We start from the raw sequence: 7,788 nt of genomic DNA, 5'->3' as shown, positions 1-7,788 counted from the left end.
CGTAAAACTAAAATTCATGCCAATATTTTTCCATGATTTATAATAATTGGAGTAATGCAAATGCATATTTTCTAAAAAAAGTCATTTTTAGTGAAATTTTGCTTTGCAGTAGATATTAAGGATAATTATAACACAATTTTGAACATAATGTAGGTTTAGTTCCTCTATTATATAACATTTTTATCGGTATTTTGTAAATGCTGTGTTGGAAGTTATACAGTACAATAGCTGTGGTTTAGTTGATTGTTGAATTCAAACTAAATGACTTCAAGTTTTTCCTTCTGCTTAGAGCCACAGTAGACAAAATATTTATAAATACTGTACTAGTTTTGTTGGTTACTATGATTACAGTAGTAGTGTATGTGTGTTAAGGGTCAGTGAACCAGATAGTAAGCCTGTTCTGTACTTGGCTAGTATAGTACTGTACTAGGTACTGTATATAGTATGTGTTAGTGTAGTTATTAAATATTTGAATTGAAGTGATTGAGTTCTGTAGAATTTGTTGTGCGGGAAAAATTATGAATATTGGTTCAATGCCATCTCTAAAATCTCGTACTACTCCATAAGGACGTAGGCTGACAACGAAGTAGAATTGAAAATTAAACGAGACATGCATGGAAATAGTGAATGAACTGAGGAGGTGTGTGTGTGGCGCCTAGAATGTCAATGGCATCAGCCACCTCAGTAAGGCGCGAACTCCAAATTATCCCAGACGACAGAAATGCGTCTAGGTCAACACCCTATCACGAACACGTCTGAGAAATCAACCATTCTAATTACCATGCTATATGAATTTTCATTTGCTACACACTTGAATTACGTCTCGCGTCTGGACGACGGTGAATCGTTTGGACGCTTGTTGATCGTTTGAACGATATTGTTTTCTTATATGTACATGTGGCTATACTTTCTATATGCTTATACGAAGATTTGTAAATTACATAACAATGTGCCTAGAGGTTCCAGGGCGCGGTATGCGCTAAGCGAGTTCAATTGGAATTCGCTTTGTACGCCGCTCTGTAAATAGAACTATGTCGCGACTCTAGAAATAGTGCTGAAGTTTTCTTTGCAAAAGTGAAGGAGGGTAGCCTACATTCGCAATACAAATTACTAACATACTTCAAATATACTTTAAGTGCCATAGTAAGTCGGCGTTACATTCTGGCCTAAATATAATATCAAATCTAGACCTAGGTATGTCTATCTTTTTTTATCCTCGCGCACGGCTGGTTACTCACAATTTTCTGAGGCTACTCTCTGCTGTGTCCCGTACTGTGTATACTATGCAGCAGTGCATTTGCTTTACTGTAAGTTTTACTGTAGGTCCTTCGAATCGAGAGATGTATATTTGGTTGACTAGTAAAATTTAGATAAACAAAACTTTAGTTTTGATTTATTATTTAACTGATCGAACTAGAGTGCTTTTTCAAATAAAACTGCAGCAATCTCAAGGTCGAGCCTTGGGTGCAGAGAGCAGGGCCCAGAACCACGTGTGTAAACAAGTACAGTACTGGGCAATTTTGAACATTTTTTTTTCACAATTACTTATTTTTAGTTGTTTTCCTTTCTCTCTTTTATATATTGAACGCACCACATTTATGTGCGCCGCTGAAACAGAAGTGTATGTTCAGTTGAATAAATAAATAAATTACAGTAATATCGCAAGTTGTCAGTAAAACCTTTACAGGGTAGGCAATGGTTTAGCATTCGCGGTGAATTTCGGCATAAAAAAACCTGTTTCGCATAAAATTCACGTAAATTCAATTAGGACCGGTTTAAAGGCCTAGTATTTGTAATTATACTTGCTACAGTGCTGTACTAGGATTCCTACTACATTTTCTACGACATTCAAGCAATGGTTTGGGTTGTCTAATTAACTATTTTCATAATTTTGAAACACGCCTCACTTAAAACAATAACAAACTACTTTTCGGGAGTTTTCAGTCCTCGAGGTCATGTGAGCAGCTTCATTTTAGATGTCGCAACAAAACACACGTGGTGGGCTGGTGAAACTTGCTGTTCGATGTCTGGTTCCTGGTGGCTTGTACCGTTGTAGATAGAGAATATTGATACTGCTATAATTTTAGAATATAAGCTTGTGAAATTAAAGAAAGACTGAATTAATTTTTTTAGAAATATATATGTATTGGTTATATATTAAATAGTCGATCCGACTAATAAAAACTATTTTCACATGTGTACAAAAGTTATATTATACGTTTTTTTTGTTGTCGATACTGGAGCTACGCCATCTTGAAAAAAAACCCGGAAGCATAAATCGCTGGTGGGGCGGAAGTCCCCTCATCCGGGTACTCGTGCATATATCGTATTGTTACTTCACATGGTTTAATCTGCGATCGCCAAGAATAGCTACAATAATTCACTATATTTACTTGATTCTTCGAGCTTTTTACATTACAATATTATTTTTAAATACCTGGCACTGACATATATTGTCGAGTTAAGTCTGCAAAAATGGTGTTTTGTATGGCATTTGGGTGCAGCAACGCATCAGACCGAAAAGGGAGAAAATCCAAAGGCTTAGACAACGTGAGTTTCCACCGATTGCCCCTACAAGACAAAGATCTGCTACGTAGATGGATAGCAGCAATGAAGTTGGAAAACCCGCACATAAATGCGAATTCTCGAGTTTGTAGTCAACATTTTGATAAAGAAATGTTCGAAGATGACTCAATGAGTGTTAAACTAGGTGGTGCTAAGCCGTCTAGGCGACTAAAACCAAACGCAGTTCCAAGAAACTTTGTATTCAGCAAGCAGCTTACCCAGAGCAGCAGATGACGACAAGAACGACACAAATCTCTTTCAGAAAAGCGGTGGCCAAACAAAAAAAAGGTAGGGCCTAAGTTAATTTCTGTAATAGTATAGGGCCTATATAAAGGCCTACTGCTAATTTACTGTAGTACAATCATACAGTATCTCCATCTGTATCTTCGATGACAATGATGATAGCATTCGCCGATATGCGTTCGGCGCCAAACGCCTAGGCCTCTCTCTACTACTTCTACTACTGTACTAGCCTACGCTAGGACTTAGCACTGCAATATGGTTAGATAGTATGACCATGGAGAAATATCGTTGTGTATGGAAACACACCATTGAATTTTTTTAAAATAATTTACGAATTTATATTGTAATACTTATTCAGTTATGGTTTGTTGAAAAAAAAAAAATTAGGCCTACCCTCAGGACTAGGCCTAGCCTATGGCCTAGGCCTATTGTGTTTTGGATTGGATTCTTCACATATTTATGGCAAACACTTGTTAAATTTTAGAAAGTGTCTGTTTACCCTGATATGCAGTGCTTTATGATAGCCAGAGTTATTTTTAAGGTTAGAGTAAAGACAAGCCGACCAATCAGCACGTTGAGATTTAGAATACATCGGCGTAAGCATAGCCTAACCTCGGCCTAAATTTTATTATCATATTTATTAAATTAAAATTAAGATATGAAAACTACAGAGTGTGTTTCCAAATTGTAAGCAGTGACCATTGGGATGATGCTATACTAAAGGGAGTAAAAGATTAATAATTGAATGTTTCATGCCATGCACGTACAGTACATGATCCTGTCTTAACCATATTATTTATGGAAATTTTGCAGACAATCATTTTAGAAGATGAAGGTGAAATGTCAGGTGTACCTTTAGATATTGATGTAGCAGCTCCATCAGAGGAATGCCAGTGTAGACATGTAGTTAAAGTCAGCAAGTCAACACAGGCAAGTACCTACTACTACATACAGTACTACATCTATATAATTTTTATTGCCAGATATGGATTTAGTAGGGGGTCCCCCCCTATTTGGAAAATTCTGGATCCGTCTCTGATTACTTTTTTGTTGTACAGTAATAAATGATTATAAAGCAATATTATAATATCACTTTTTTTTTTTCATCAAGTAAGCAAAACCCCTCTTTTTTGTTTTAGACACACACTCTTGCGGATTGCCTAAAGATTCAGCATGATCATTCCTACGTTAAAGACATTAACCAGAGCAACATCTCTAAAGTGTCATCAAGGGCTAAAACTTCCAAGGCTCGATCAGGAAGCAAGGTACCCTCCAGCACCCAAAAAGAAATGTGTGCTATTGCACAAGCATTAGACATAGAACTTTCTGATGTAAAACATTATAATGATTCTGATGTAGAAACAGGTAGAGTAACTACCCCTCTTCCTTTTATGTATTAATATATTATTTAAAAAATGCCAGAAAAATAAGATTGTAAAGTTTCTCTACATGCAAGATATATATGTAAACTTAATTTCACAAACAAATTTAAAAACTGCAGAATAATTAATACAAAATTATGAAATAAAATTATAAAAAATTTAACAAATATAACCACTGTAGCTTACTTTCTCATTTATTGTTGCTTAAAAATAAATGTACACTGTACTTGAACATGTGCAAAAAAGTATTTGAATGATTAGTAGTGTTTCAGTCACAAGAAAGAATGTACAATCAATTTTCTTTTTTTTTAATATGCCAGCTTTAATGTATTTGTGGTATTGTCATTAATCATCAGAACACGTAACTAATTTTTTTCATTTTTATATATTAACAGATGATGGGTCTGAAGACGAATATTTGCCAAGCCATTCAGGAAGCAATTCGTCAGATGAAAACGCTGAATGCAAAAAAGATAGTGTCTTTCTTGTGTATCAGTCTTCGTTAGACCAGCTTTTTCAAACATGCCATGAATGTGGTAGTTTGTTGGAAGTTAGCCAGCTCTTCAGGGGAAGCATGGTTGTTTACCTGTGGACATGCCACAAGCCACAATAACCATAGAGGGAGATGGGAATCACAACCAACAATCAGGGGTATGCCCAAGGGTAACCTTGATTTAGCAGGATCAATACTCTTTACTGGAGGAACTTTTCAAAAAATTTTTGATATTGCTAAAACAATGTACCTCAGTATTTTTTCAGAACGCCACTTCATGAACATCCAGCGGTCGTATCTCTTTCCTGCCGTTGATTCATTGTATCAGGAGCAGCACCAGATGTGGCTTGATGCATTTCGTTACCAGCATGTGTTCCTTGGAGGGGACGGACGAAGCAACTCCCCAGGGCACAATGCTAAGTATTTGTCTTACTCCTTTATGGAGGAATACAGTGAACTGATTTTACATTTTGAACTTGTGCAAGTAACTGAAGCACCAGGGCAGGCATCCACAAACATGGAGCGGGTCGGTTTCAATCGCGCCATTGAGTATTTACTCGATGAGGATATTCTCATAGATGGAGTCACCACCGACAGGCACCCTCAGATCTCATGCGACATGAACAAAATATTCCCAGAAATTAAGCAGGAGTTTGATGTGTTTCACGTCGCAAAAAACATAAACAAAAAAATACGAAAATTGGCAAGTAAAAAAGAATGCGAGGATTTACGATCCTGGATACCGTCTATCAACAATCATCTCTGGTGGTGTTGTGCATCATGTAATGGTGACTACAAGGTAAGTTGAAAACAATCAAAACTTAAAGTAATGTTGCATGCTGCAAATTCAAATTTCTTTAATGTTGTATTAAATTAAAATAATGTGTGTGTATTAGGAACTCAAGGATAAGTGGATGTCAATCCTACATCATGTGTGCAACATCCATGAATGGTCATCTGGGAAAAAGTTTCACAAGTGTAGCCACGACCCTCTGCCATCAGGTGAAGCCCGTAAAGTCTCCTGGTTGAAACCAGACACGCCACCACACAAGGCACTGCAAAGTGTAGTATTGAACAAGAAACTATTAAAGGACATGGAAAAGATGGCACTTTTTAAACATACTGGTATGGAAAACGAAAATTTGGCCTTTTTTTTAATTCATATTTCTAGATATATTGTTGTGTATGATGTACCTATAGTACTTTGTACCTACCATGTGGGACTTATGAAATTAAAGCTCACCGAATATTTTGTAAATAACATGTTTTTGCCATTTTCACCATCACTTTTCATATGTGAAAAAAGCGAAATAAAAAACAATTTTCTATTATTTTATTTTTCAGGATCACTTGAAGTTTTCCATGGTATGTTGTTGAAATATTGCCCGAAGAGAGAACATTTCAGCTACGAAGGGATGAGAGCTCGCCTGCAGTTGGCAATTTTGGACCACAACGAAAATGTTGGACGAGAGCAAGCAAGGACAACAGATAGTAAATTAAGTTTGGTTACAAAATTATTCTTACACCTTATTCTTAAAAGCAAAAAGCAAATATGATTGTGCTAAGTTTTATGTAGTGTGCACATATTGAAACAAATTGTTTAATTAAATATAACAGGATCACTTTAATGTGTACCACGCCTTTTATCTTGGCAGGAACTCTTCGATTTGGATTGGCATTTCCCAAACGAAAAAAGGAGTGGGTTCTCAAGAAGGTATATAAAGAAAAAACATTTGATTTTCGAAGACAACTTATGGAAATGGTGTGTGCTCGACGTGAAGATGAAAGCGTTGTACTGGGTGAAAGATATGTCGACAGACCTGATCTACCAGTAAATATTGCATCCTCTGAAAGACCAGCTAAACAAGATGCAATTGATGCTTTTAGGACTAGATTTAAACTGTCATAGTGTGTAGACTTTGTTCGATCAAGTGAAGAATTACCATAAAACTTCGAATTGAAGTCTGTGCTTCTTCTTTTCTTTGCGAACAAAGCAGTAATTTCAAGATGGGCTTCATCTTGAGATTAAGCCCACTGGGCTTCAGTTCGAGGTTTTACGGTATACTAATATAAAGCTGTCTAAATGCTAATTTATATCTTTATAACAGAGAAAGTATTATTTTATTTGATTATTGTTAGTTGCTTGCCTGCTTCTATTTATAATTCGTAATAAAGTTCCTCTTGCATGTGGTGGTGATGCATTGTCAGTGGTATGCTAAAATAATATCAAACCTTAATATTTACTAACGTAAACATTTTTTTTGAACCAGGCAGTTTATTTTTAAAAAAAGCTCGGAAATAATGTTAATGTGCATTTCAGTGTTGCTTTTATGTACTATGGATATTGAGATACAAGTAGCATGGTACATACACTGTGGTTAAATGCACTGAATTGTCTAACCAAAGCATATAGTACCCATGAATTCACAACAGTATGTATAAAAGTGGTACTTGTACTTGGTTATCATATGTATAATTTATTAATGTTCAAGGAATTAATTGTTCACATTACTTATGGAGAACTGAATCTATAAATAAAGCATTTGGAATAATTTTATTGAACTAAAATCTGCTACAGAATCTGGCTTCTTTCTTCATGTTACTGTATAATACTCACGATTCATGATGGAATTCTCAGGATGGAGCGTCTGTCTGTGATTGTACTGTATGTTTATTACGTGATGAATCAGAAATATATAATGATAAATGTACTCTATTGTACTATACAAAGAATCGATTCAATAGTAACAATCATTGAATGCTTCATGCAGTCAGGGCTGGAAAAAGTGCACGATCCGGCAGTCAGAGGCATTGACCTTCAACAACTGTTGTTACACTATAATAGTGTAAAAATAACATTTGCTCCTGAAGGCATTTGTTCAACATATTTTTTTTATTTTTCTAGGCTTGTATTATACAAATAAGAACAACTTAATTAGGGATCGCTTTGCATGAAGAAGAATATCGCGATGCCCCGACTGGCCATGTCATCTAACCAAAAACTACAAACACGGTCTTCGTCACTTATAATAATAATAATTCTTGATTTTATATAGCACCTCACACTGGCATAACCTCGAGGCGCCAACAACAGAAAATAATCCA

This window comes from Anneissia japonica, unplaced genomic scaffold (assembly GCF_011630105.1).
Source record: "Anneissia japonica isolate Jap-2015-1 unplaced genomic scaffold, ASM1163010v1 scaffold1374_len1023071_cov147, whole genome shotgun sequence".
NCBI lineage: Eukaryota > Metazoa > Echinodermata > Crinoidea > Comatulida > Comatulidae > Anneissia > Anneissia japonica.
Note: the sequence above shows the minus strand (reverse complement) of the source record.